General features: G+C 35.5%; 1 protein-coding gene across 2 annotated transcripts in view; it reads right to left on the reverse strand.

The window, feature by feature from the left end:
- Window positions 1-3,217: 3,217 nt before the first annotated feature.
- LOC111394813 (regulation of nuclear pre-mRNA domain-containing protein 1A-like) overlaps window positions 3,218-13,201 on the reverse strand; it is a 28,482-nt gene continuing 18,498 nt past the window's right edge. Inside the window, exons 12-14 of one of the 2 annotated variants that reach the window (XR_002702740.1) lie at window positions 12,705-12,749; window positions 7,260-12,610; window positions 3,218-7,032 (exon numbers count right to left, since the gene is read on the reverse strand). The gene's annotated coding sequence lies outside the window, so the exon portion shown is untranslated. The remainder of the gene's footprint in view (window positions 7,033-7,259; window positions 12,611-12,704; window positions 12,750-13,201) is intronic. The other variant, XR_002702738.1, reaches the window with a different exon arrangement.

The following is a 13,201-nucleotide window of genomic DNA, read 5'->3' on the forward strand; positions in this document are numbered from 1 at the left end:
TGGTCGTGATGGCAATTTACCGAATATGATTGGTGGCTGATGGAGTACGTCAAGCTTCTAAATATTTCACTTTGATTTTGATAAAATCATGTTGATGAAGTGTTGTAAACTAGGTTACTGGAGAGAAAAGAGAAGAGTATAAGATTCAAAACTCAAGTGTGTTTTATTGACAATCAAGAGATGGATCAAAATTAAAGTTACAATTGGAATGAAATAAACTCTCCAAATTAGATAAGACTTATCAATGCATAATGATAAGATTACATAATCATCAATATTTATCTTATAATTTTATAACATTTTAGAATAAATAGACGAAATAAATATTTATTATTACGAACGTTATATCGACGAAAAAGAGCAGTAGGCCTTAGCCCCACAACTGTTTTCATTCCGTACTTACGCCATTGCTATATTAAGCCCCCGTTTGAGCCACGTTATTGTAAAAATGAGAATGAAAAATATAGTCGTTATGGACTCCACACAAAAGATAAGAAGTCAAATATGGTGGCTTGATGATAAATAACGATAGGCTTAAAATTCTTGCGGTTGCTCAAATATGATAGGAAATTACATTCAAAGAAGGTTGGCTGTTTATTATTTCTTGTCTTGAATCCTTAAATTCCTTTTTATACACCGTGAAAGAATTTTCCTCCTCATGCTTTTATGACATATTATAAATTCTTGTCAAAATTAAATAATTTTTTATTCACCTAATCCGTGGAACTCAAATTACTATCAACTAATTCATCCACTTATTTTTATATGTATATAAACACTTGCCGAACATAATATTAAATTGTATTCGAGTAAGACTTTTGGTTTGTGATTTTTAAAATTATTTTACTCTTATCCATCTTTTAGTGTAAAACTGTTTGTATTTTATTATTATACATTCTTTACTTTCTATTTTCCCAATAAAATTTTCTTAAAATAAATCAAGTAAAAGCATGTAGGGTTCCCCTCTCAGGCCTTGCCACTCTCGCGGATTTGAGTACATCACGGAGGTGATGATTTGCAGGTTTGAATGCTCGACTGGAACAACGGCCAACAAAGACCGTAATTACATAACCGAAAAATGACTAACATGAAGTTTTCCTTTTGTGTTATATTGATTTTGTATTTTTTAAATGTTCAAAGTATTCTTAACTTGCGTTCTAAAAATAACGAGATATTGATCTCAATTATCTCATTCCACTTCAAACAAATCCAATGTCCAATGCAGCCAAAATTCATAACTACATCCCAAATCTATTGTCAAGAGTTGATAATTTTTATTTTTTTCATATTTGTATATTCAAACCATAATTTTATCAATTTAATTAATTATGCAGTTTTAATAATATTCGAAATGTTTCTTAATGTTAATTTATTTTTATAAAACTTTTATTTTAATATTTTTAGGACTTCCAATTCTTGAAAAGAACACTTTAGCTCGGGGGAAATCTTTGCAAGCCCCAAATAAACATTTTAAAATTCCTTTCTATGCCATTATAAAAATAGAGAATGATAGAATATTGCCTCTGTTTCTTTCCCATTATTTGTCCATTAAAATGAAAAATATGATCATTATCTATTATATCAAATCACCAAATTTAACTTTTTATCTTTTATGTGAAACCCATAACGAGTATATTTATCATTCTCATTCTTAAATTAATGTGGGTCAAACGGGGATGCCAATCCATACTCTAATCCATCCTCTACAGTAGGAGTAAAAAATGATCCCCTGTCAAAGAAATCTTGCCATTCAAGTCACCTGTTCAGCTCTACTATAAATACAGGTATTTCTTTGGTACATTATCAGCATTATCAACTTGAGCTATATTCTCAGTAGTTTCAACATAAATTCTTCTATCTTCTTCATTTACCAGAAGATAATCAAAATGACTCCGGCTATCGCTGAAAGTGCTAGCAATTTGTGCAAAAAGATTGTTCATCCAGTCGCAAACTTCTCTCCCGACCTACGGGGTGAACAATTCATCAATTTTGACTTTGAAACTAAGGTAGATATCGATCCCTTTTTTTCTTCATTTATTATAGAATCCTTTCCATTTTTTTAACTTACCAATGATTTAAGAAGTTTATCACATTAGTAGTTCAAAAAATATTGCAGTAAACGCAAGTTTTGGAGAATTAGATTCCATACATTCCTTTATGTACATTATTTTAATAAACTCAGCACGTTCACAAATGTATTTCCCAAAAATTAGAAGGAAAAATGAACATGTACATCAAAATTTTTCGACAACTGGATATGCATGGCTAACAACTAATAAATCCAACGAAGTACCAGACATGCTGGAAATTTGTTGAAAGTCGTTCGACTTCAACTCGCAGCTCTTATGTGACTTCCCTGAAACATCTAACTGGGACGATGTTCATTTCACAGATGCAATGGGCAAGAAATCAAGTAATCTCTTATATTACTGTATCAGAACAGTAGAATTTCAGATCCATTTAACAATATATATTGTGAATGGCAAGCAGATTTAATCTTGCAGCCTAAAAAGCAATGGAGAGTACACTATCAAGGAAAAAATAAAAGGCTTCATCTCATAGTCTCTCTCTTTACCAAGAATAGTAAAATTCTTATAGAAAACCACTTGATGCCCAATGTAGAAGTTATTTTGACTCCCATCTAAAGTTTAGATGGTGAAGACAAACCAATAAAGGCTGTTATCATTCAATAACCAAAAGAATAGGCACCAGTTTGTGTAAGCAAATAATCATTAGATGATCATGGTAGACGGGGTATCAAATAAGTGAGAAAACCAATTACCTGACTTAAAAGCTTTGGCTTGGCATCTATCGAGAAAGTAATTTCATGCTTTGGCCTACTTAATCATAAATAGAATTAAAGCATTATAATACATAGGGTTAAACTTTAAGCAGATTTTTTTATGAGATAATTTAAGTTAAGATCACATATCAAATGGTTAAATAAATTACATGAGTTCCAACCAAAGTTTTCCTCCTATATTTATATCCAACCAACATAATGGGACAATTAAGATCAAAGAAAGAGTTAGCACCACCCCCAGATAAAATCGGACTGAGAATTTCATAGTAAAGAACTCATCCTACTTGGAAAAAGTACATTGGAACATAATATTTATCATAGTGCATCCTGGAAATAATTGGCTGTAGAGTCTCTTTGATTTCTTATCTCCAGAAGATTAAAAGGTATAGTAATTAAACCACTACCATACAACCATTAGGATCAGAAGTATAATCTCTTATATAGTGTATTCTTACCATTAAATCTGATGTAAATACTGGTAAAAATAGGAAGTTTATTACGCATATTGTGTTGAGTTTGATTTCCTTCAAATGCCTCAATTGAGGTTCCATGTATCCTTTATATAGAAGAATTATAGCTATCTAATTATGGTAAATTACAATGAAATCTCCTATTCTTGGAAAGAGAAGTCCCATTTTAGGCTCCTTCGCTATTACCTGTCCCGACGCTTGATCCTACACACAACACCCGTCATGATCAAAATAAAGAGCACAATTATCATCCACCAATTAGCCAAAAGAAATTAGATTGGTAGATAAATTAGGCGATAAAAAAATATCAGTAAAAGAAGACCTCAAATTTTCAACTGCAATAATAGGAAGAGTACTACCAGTGGTTATCTGGATAATTGCTTACCATCATACTTACAAACATTATGTAGAGCTCCTGAATTCCCAGTCATGTGATTGGAAGCCGTAGAGTCTATTAAACAAGGAGAGGTGACTAGATTTTTTTTACTTTGGAGACCAAGGGCCGAGAGAGTGAAATAATCATTTGTTGAACATGTTCGGGTGTGAGAGTTGAAGATCTTGGGCACCCAACTGGTCTGAAGATGCAGTCACACGGTTGGGTTGAACAGTAGTATGGAAAGCGGGAGCAGACCAATTCCAAGGTCACACATGATAGTCCTTCATAATATGGCCCTCCTTTTTGCAATAATTAAAGATTTTCTTGTTACAATATTTTGCAATGTGTCCAAATTCCTTGCAACTGTAACACTGTAGCGAATATTTGGATTTTCCTTTCCCTTGAGCTACATAGGCCACATTGACCATCTTAGTACTAACGGTGGCTTCACTGATCCCAAGTTGAGAAGTGTGGCGTTGTTCCTCACATAGGAATTCTCCCAGGCAAACATCCAAGGATGGTACAATGTTGCGATTGATCAGTCTAGTGCGTGCACTTTCAAACTCATGTCGTAGCTTCATCAAGGATTGATCCCTTTGGCTCTCAAAATGAATCTTTTGCAAAGTTGCTAATGCTTCTTTAGGAACCTTGGACCACACGACCCAAAATAATCATTCCATAAATTAAATAAAACTTTTCAATTGATAGATCTCCTTGTCAATAATTTCCAATATTCAACTACAATTGAACCTTCCGTGCAGAATTATCTTGATCATAAATCCGTCTAAGGGAATCGCACATCTCTTTAGCGGTCGTGAGCGAACGAAAATTGTTGACCATATATGGTTCAATGGAACTCAATAGCCAAGAAACAATTCGAGCATCCTTACTCTCCCATAAACTAAGCTCCCTGGAATCTATTGGAGCTTGAAACGATCCATCCATATGACCCCACAATTCCTTACCCTTAACGAGCATCTTGAACTGAAATTCTCAAATGTAGTTTTTGCCATTAAAGCAGACAACTGAATTTTCTCCCAAACATGATAGCTCAAAATCTAATAATTATAGCCAACAGCCCAACTAAACTGACAGCCAATTTCAATCCAATTCAATAACAGCCCACAGCCAAACGGACCAAATAAATTAACAACCCAATCAAATAATTAAATAGCCAATTAATTGACAGCCCCAATTCAAGAAAAAAACCCAATCAAAACCAACAACCCAACAAAACATCCAATTCGAGGATAAGTCCAATCAAACCAACTGCCCAACAAAACACCAATTACTCACGACACCTACCAAAATTATTGTCGCCATATCTCCGATATCCCTTCCGATCCCACCAAGGAATTCACTGAAGATCCCAAGAATTCGTCAATAGCCAAACAAAATTCACTGAAAGCCTCGAGACTGGAGGCTCCAAGAAAAATGTCTCCAACACCCAAAAAAATAAAGATCGTCAGCAGCCCAAGAACCTAACATCGAGGAGAAATCACCGGAGAGATCTAACAAAACCTGCTTGGTGAAGTTTTCCATCCAAGTTAGTACCCAAAACCTAACAAAATCGTTTTCTGCCTTTCATTCTACATTCAGTATCACAGAATTCCAATTTTTTACATTTTCAACATTGCATCAAGAGCAAACATATCCAAACAGCATTCTTCTTAGACCCTGTTTGATGATCATTATTTGGGAAAATAATGTTTTGAATAATTATTTTTAGGAGAATGTGAGGCTTAAAAATAAGAAAAAGCTGAGTTTACATGCAAAATATTTTATCGTGTAAATGTGTAGTTAAAAATGAATATAATGATTGTCAAACAGGGGCTTAATTGTATATTTTAACAGGCTTTTCAAACGTGTGTCAGTTCTATAATTATCAGCAAAACAAAAGTAACGGATTAGAAAACATGGTCCAGGAAATAAACATTCTTACTTCAAGAAACCTAAAAACCAATTTCCAAAATATAAGGACAAACTGAAACAATTTCCAAAATAATACACAAATATGTTGCCAAGCTAAACATAAAGAGCAATTATGAAACTTTTAACACAGGTTTTAAATTAAAGATAAAACTGTATGTGCATGAAACAATGGACCAGGCAATAAGTGCAAGGAGATTTTGAAAGCAGAAGAGCTCACTTCTTCAGCCCACAATATCCAGTATTAATCATTTATATTCTCAATCTTCTCATTGAGAGGAAAGATCTTCACAAATTGAGAAACAGAACAATTTTACACCATGTAATGGAATACTGGTTTCAATAAAAGATTGCAATCCGTTCAATAATCAAAAATGTGGCTGAGGATGACAATTTAGTGGTCCATAAACAAACAAATAAATGGAAAAAATATCATCATTGGATTTACAGCTGACAAGCTCGTAGTGGACACATACAATTATGCCATCCTAACTTATAGCTTCAATTTTCCTACGCATTGACACCTTAATACCTTCTTTTATCAAAGAAACACCAGAATTTCACATTTAAATGACCAAAGATGATTTTTTTCTTTTCTTTTTTCCTCCAGAAACCCAAAAGCTTAATTTATAGCTACAACTTTCCTATACATTGACAAAAAATTTGATTGACATAGTTGAACATCAAAGACCAATAGACCACTTCCCATTTTAGAGCGATTAGCATTACGCAGATGAATGCAAAACTTCACGAAATCAAATCAAGCAGAATCATTAAGTGAAATCAGTCAACTCTTACAGACTTATTTTGAGGAAGTAGACCTTGAGGAGGAATAAAGAAAACTTGGCATCATTGCAAAAATTTGGAAACATGAAGCCAAAATGATTCTCAAGTTAGATTTTCCATTTTCCTTGAGCTTTTCTCCTATGCCCAACTGCGCCGGAAAAGAATAGAAGAAGGATCTGAACTTGGCTCGGGGGACGTACGATAGAATTCACAAACTAATATCTAAATTGGGGATTGTACTGTTTATTTCATAATTGATTATACAATAAGAGGGTTTACAATTTATAGTGTACAAGAGTTGGCAAATAAAGAAAAAAATCTACTCTCCTAAAATAAGAAAGAAATCAATACTTATTCTACATCACACCAATTATGGAATGTAAATATTCTACAATCAATTTCGTTCCTATCTTTATTTGATAGGATCCGGTTTCCACACTCCCTCTCAAGTTGGATCATAGATGTTAATCGTGTCCAACTTGCATATGAAATCATTGAAGGTTGGACGAGGTAGTCCCTTAGTAAAGATATCTGCAACTTACTCTTGTGTAGGAACATAAGTCATGCAAATGGTTCCTTCCTCAACTTTCTACTTTATAAAGTGTGTCAACTTCTATATGTTTAGTACGATCATGTTGGACTGGATAAAGTGAGATATTGATTGCTACCTTGTTATATTGGATCATAGATGTTAATCGTGTCCAACTTGCATATGAAATCATTGAAGGTTGGACGAGGTAGTCCCTTAGTAAAGATATCTGCAACTTACTCTTGTGTAGGAACATAAGTCATGCAAATGGTTCCTTCCTCAACTTTCTCCTTTATAAAGTGTGTCAACTTCTATATGTTTAGTACGATCATGTTGGACTGGATAAAGTGAGATATTGATTGCTACCTTGTTATCACAAAACATTTTGATGGTTTTAACATGCAATTCTTCTAGGAGTTTTCTCAACCACAGCCCTTCACATATTCCTGGTGCTATAGCCTTGAATTCAGCTTCAGCGCTACTTTTGGCAGCTAAATTTTGTTTCTTACTCCTCCAAGTTACAAGATTTCCCCACACATAGGTGCAATAGCCAGTAGTTGATCTTCTGTCTTCTATCAAATCTGCCCAATCTGCATCGGTAAAGATTTCAATCTCCCTTTTTTCACTTTTCTTAAAAGACAGTTCCCTTCCTGGGGTTCCCTTGAGGTATCTTAGTATCTTATAGATTGCTTTCAGGTGACTTTCCTTTGGTGAGTGCATATGTTGACTTACACGGCTCACTGCAAATGCAATATCAGGTCTAGTGTGTGATAAGTATATTAACTCTCCAACCAGTCTTTGGTATCCATCTCTTTCCACTTCCTTTCCATTCTCTTCAGGTCTTTTTCCTGCTTCGATAGGTGTATCACTCGGTTTACAACCTAGCATCCTTGTTTCTGTTAGGAGATCAATGACATACTTTTGTTGTGAAACACTAATTCCACCCTTTGATCTCGCAACCTCCATTCCCAAGAAGTATCGCATTTGTCCCAGATCCTTCACCTCGAATTTGGCGGCAAGGCATTTTTGTAGTCTGTCAGTTTCAACTACATTGTCTCCTGTTAGAACAATATCAACAACATATACAATTGAGATTGTCTTGGTTCCACTGTTGAAGTGTTGATAGAAGATAGTATGATCTGACTGCCCTTGTCGATATCCATGACCTTTTAACACCTTTACGAATCTGTCAAATCATGCCCTTGATGACTGTTTTAGTCCATATAGAGACTTATTAAGTTTGCATACTTTATTTTCTTCATCAGCTCTACTGAACCCAGGCGGTAAAGTCATGAAAACTTCCTCTTCTAATTCTCCGTTCAAGAAAGCATTTTTAATGTCAAGTTGTTGAAGTAGCCAATCTAAGTTGGCTGCTAAGGACAGGACCCGGATTGTATTCAATTTTGCTACTAGTGCAAACATTTATGTGTAGTCGATGTCATATGTTTGTGTGTATCCTTTTGCAACTAAACAAGCTTTGTACCATTCTATTGTCCCATCAACTTTGTATTTCAAATTGAAGGCCCATTTGCACCCAACTGGTCTCTTTCCTTTCGGTAGGTCTAATACCTCCCAAGTCTCATTTTTCTCTAATGCCCTCATCTCCTCCAATACTGCTTCCCTCCATTTAGGACTTCCCAAGGTTCTCCAATATCTTTTGGGATCTCTGTGCTATTAAAATGAGATGTAAAAGCACGAAATTTAGTAGATAAAGCATTATATGACATGAATTTTGAAATAGGATGAAGAGTACATAACCAAGTAGTTTTTCTGAGAGCAATGGGTAAGTCAGGAATATCTGAAGCTTCTTGAGAAGCCATCATCGATTCTGATTCTTTTAGTGCTTCAAATGTGATGGTTTCTTTGTACTTTGATTTTGGCTTTCGTGAGTAAACCAACAAGTCTTCATTACTTTGTTTTTCTATATCTCCCCCTGGCTGTAAGTTGTTCTCTGTTAATGGCATATTAGATGGTGGTATAGGGTTGTTGGTAAATGTAGGTTCGGGAGAAATGAGATCAATGTCTAGGAACCGATCTTCATGCAATGTCTCCTCCTGAAGAGAGGTTTTATTGAAATACGAGGTCATTTCAAAGAAGGTGACATGAAGACTTACAAATGTTTTTTTTTTTTGGGAAGGATCATAGCATTTGTAGCCCTTTTGAGTAGAGGAATAACCGATCAGAACACATTTAACAGCTCGAGGATCCAGTTTACCTCAGCAATGAGAATGAATATGAACGAAGGCAGTACATCCAAACACCCGTAAGGGTAGGATGGAGTTGAGACGAGAGGTAGGAAATAGAGTTTGAAGTTTTTTTTAAGGGAGATTCAAAATTTAAGGTACGACTCGGCATTCTGTTGATTAGGTAGGTTGACGTCAGAATTGCATCCCCCCAGAATATTTTTGGCATATTAGAAGTGAACATCAATGCTTGAGCAACTTCTAGAATGTGTCTATTTTTGCGTTCGGTGATCCCATTCTGTTGGGGAGAATCAATAAAAGAGCTTTGATGAATTATTCCATGTAATTGGAGAAAATTACCCAGGGTGGTATTGAAGTATTCGGTGACATTATCCGTACGTAAAATTTGAATCTGTGTTTGAAATTGTGTTTGGATCATAGAGTAAAAGTTGATGAATATAGAACAAACATCTTATTTATCTTTTAGTAGGTATACCCAGCAAATTCGAGGGTGATCGTCAATGAACGTTACAAACCACTTTGCATGAGTTCGATTCGGAATTCGTGAAGGACCCCATAAGTCACTATGTATCATAGTAAATGGCTTGGATGGTTTGTATGAGGTTGGGAATGATGTACGTTGATATTTTGCAAACTCACACATTTCGCACTGAATATCAATGGATTTTTATTCATAAAAATTGATGGGAGTACACGTTTTAAATACTCAAAGTTAAGATGACCCATTCTAAAATGTCATAACAAAATATCACTATAGCTAGAAACAGATGTAGAATTACAAATAGTAAATTGACTTTGTTTACCCACATCAACCTCGTCAAAGTAGTAGAGTCCGTCACTTTTTTTTAACACTGCCAATCGTCTTCCTCGATGATAGGTCCTAAAAAACACAGTAAGATGGAAAAAATTTAACAAAACAATTTGAGGTTTTTGTCAATTGGCTTATGAAAAGTAAATTACACGACAGCTTTGGAATGTGAAGAACAGATTCTAGAGTTATAGAGTCAGAAATTTTTATACTCCCTTTCCCTGCAACCGATGACAGTGAGCGGTCTGCGATTTTAACTTTCAGATTTCTAGCATCGCTCGACTCGGTCTTTCCTGTTTGGTAATCAACAGATGCTTGATACCCACGATTTTTATTATTTTGTCTTGGTTTCCAATCACTCGGTTTCCCCAGTAAATCCCAACAAGTATCCTCTTTATGTCCTGGCTTTCGACAATGCTCACACCACGGCCGACCTCTTTGTTTTGGGCCTGGCCAGATGTGCCTCCCTTAGAATATAAGCCCATCATCCAAGTTCCATCATTTAAGTTATTTGGTCCAATATTCAAGCCCATTCCACTGTTCAAATCAGCCGGCCCATTATTGCCATTAGTTGGCCCAACAATAGGCCTATTACCTTCTCTATTTTTCAACCCATATCCAGATGGCCCAAGTTTGTTGGAGGTCAGTCTCGACACTTCCACCGTCGGCGCACTGGACTCGTTCAACATGACCTTCCGTTGGTCTTCTTCTCTTCTCACCTTCGAAAACACTTCCCGCGGCAAGGGAAGGGGACGCTGGCCAAGTATTCGACCGCGAACATCATCTAGATCGCGATGAAGTCCAGCGAGAAACTCGAACACCCTTTCAATTTCCAATTTCTTTATATACCGCACGCTATCTTCTGCACACTTCCATTCTTCCTTAGTACTCGTGTAATTCTTGCCATAATCCAGTCATTTCCAGGTAATAACCCCTCACATCTCGATTTCCTTGCTTCGTTTGCCATAGCTTCGACTTGATTTCAAAAATTTTGGAAAAATTCTCGGAGTCAGAATATATTTCTTTAACTGCTTCCCAAACCTCTTTTGCAGTTGGGTGAAATAAATATGTTTTCCAATGTTCGGCTTCACGGAATTGACAAGCCAGGCAATCACCATGAGTTCTCCGACTTCCACTTCTGAAGGAGAGCCACGTTAGTTGAGGCCGGCACCTTGGTTTCTCCGGTTAAGTATCCGAGTTTCCCTTTTTTGTCGATTATTAGCTTTATTGATTGTGCCCATTCTCTGTCGTTCTTCCCATTCAGTTTCTCAATCGAGAGTTCGAAGGCCGAGTTTTCAATTCCCCCTGTGTTCTTGGCAAACGTGGCTTCTACATCTGAGTCAGAAGTCATGGAGCTCCTGTCGTGAGGACCTGATTCGGCCATGTATTGACTGGGTTAAAACCAACTTGGCTCTGATACCATAATGAAATATGAATTGTACTGTTTATTTCATCATTGATTATACGATGAGAGGGTTTACAATTTATAGTGTACAAGAGTTGGCAAATAAGGAAAAAAATCTACTCTCCTAAAATAAGAAAGAAATCAATACTTATTCTAATCAAATGGCTGCTAAACTCATTTGTTGAAGCACACAGCTCCACAAGGCCAAATTCTTGGAACGTAGGCACCAAGTCTTGATCTCTTTGGTTCCCAATTGCGTCATCAACAGTTGACCAAAACATCAAAAGAGAAACTCCTACATCTCCTATGCCAGTCAGAGTCAGTGGCGGACGCAGATGTTTTGAATTAGATTGGCACTATTTGTCTGGGTTGGAGATGAGGAATAGGTCCGACTTAATTCGTAGGCCATGTTGAGTTTAAATCACAAATAAAGTTATTTAATTATCAAAAATAGTTCACAATTTAATTGGATAACATAAGACCACCAAAAGACTACTTCGATTAATTTACTCAAGCAAGCACCTTGGCCTACCACAAAAATACACTCACGCCTCACCTATATTTTCCCCCTCATTCTCTCTTACAAACTTCTCCTTGCTTCCCTGCGTCTTCCATTTCACACTCTTCCTTCCATACTCATACAATACATACAACTACTATATTTATAGATAACAATGACAGTGGGCTGCACTTCTACAAGGTTCTCATGTGGCAATGGATTAAGAACAGTAAACTTCTGGATAATTTCATTAGGGCAGCAATTCTTTATGAAATTGGATTCTTCTTCTTTATTTTCTTTACAATCTTCTAAGAATGGCAGAAAATATAGAAGCCATCTAGGACATTCATCTCGAAGACAATGAACAATTTTGTGTTCAAGTCAACGATATCTCTTCTGCTGGATGGTTTTAACTTGTGCAGCAGGTTTTTCCAAGGTTTCTTCAAACTGATATTACAAAACTTTGTCAACAGTGGTGTCTCTGTCTGCCTCTAAATGCCTAATTCTAAATCTGATTTTGTGATTCAAGAAAAAAAGAACTTAAAAGTTGGTGTGTCACGTGACCCTTCAGGACCTAGTGGTTAGAGTCAACAAAAGACCTGAAGCAAGAGTTAAGTCTTTAACTTTTATTGGCTTATAATAAATGCCTCACATTTATCTATTATACCAAAAATTTAGTCATAAAATCATGTTTATGCAATATGATGAGAAACATAATGCTAAGTTAATTAAGTGGTTAAATGGAAAACCTGTAAGTCCACCAGCAGTTTTTGTGTAAATAGGGAGAAGTTTGAGATCAATCTACATTTTATTAAAAATAATAATAACTAAATTGTTCTCCCCTAGCATTAAGCAAGAAAAATAGAGTAGATAGGGGAGCTTATGAGGATGATACCTTCGACGATTTGATTTTATGCTCAGTATAGATGCGTTGCAATCCCTGGAATAAATGTAATATAGTTATATATAAATCTAAAAATTCCAAATAAATTTTATGAGAAATCCTGAATCTGAATAAAGAATTATTTTCATATTTATCCCATGAATGAACTTTGATTATGTGTGATTATTTGGCCCAGAAACATTACTATAAACTTCACCTTCAATTGCACCCACTATATTGTCTTTTGTTAACGATGTACCAATGGAAAGAGATCCTTCCCACTCTATTATCCTACATTTTTTTTATTCCTTTTGGGTGAAAAGGAAAGTGTGTTCTTACGTTTAGTCTGAATGTCTGATGTATACATACATATTTTGGAGGCACTGCTTTTCCTTCTTTTTCCATATTCCTGGTTTTTGGGCCTTTCTATTTGTGTTTCTAATTTCAGGGATTTTATTTTATTTTATTTTATTTTATTTTTATTTTTATTTTTTTGGGGGAGTGGGGGG

This window comes from Olea europaea, chromosome 5 (genome assembly GCF_002742605.1).
Source record: "Olea europaea var. sylvestris chromosome 5, O_europaea_v1, whole genome shotgun sequence".
Classification (NCBI taxonomy): domain Eukaryota; kingdom Viridiplantae; phylum Streptophyta; class Magnoliopsida; order Lamiales; family Oleaceae; genus Olea; species Olea europaea.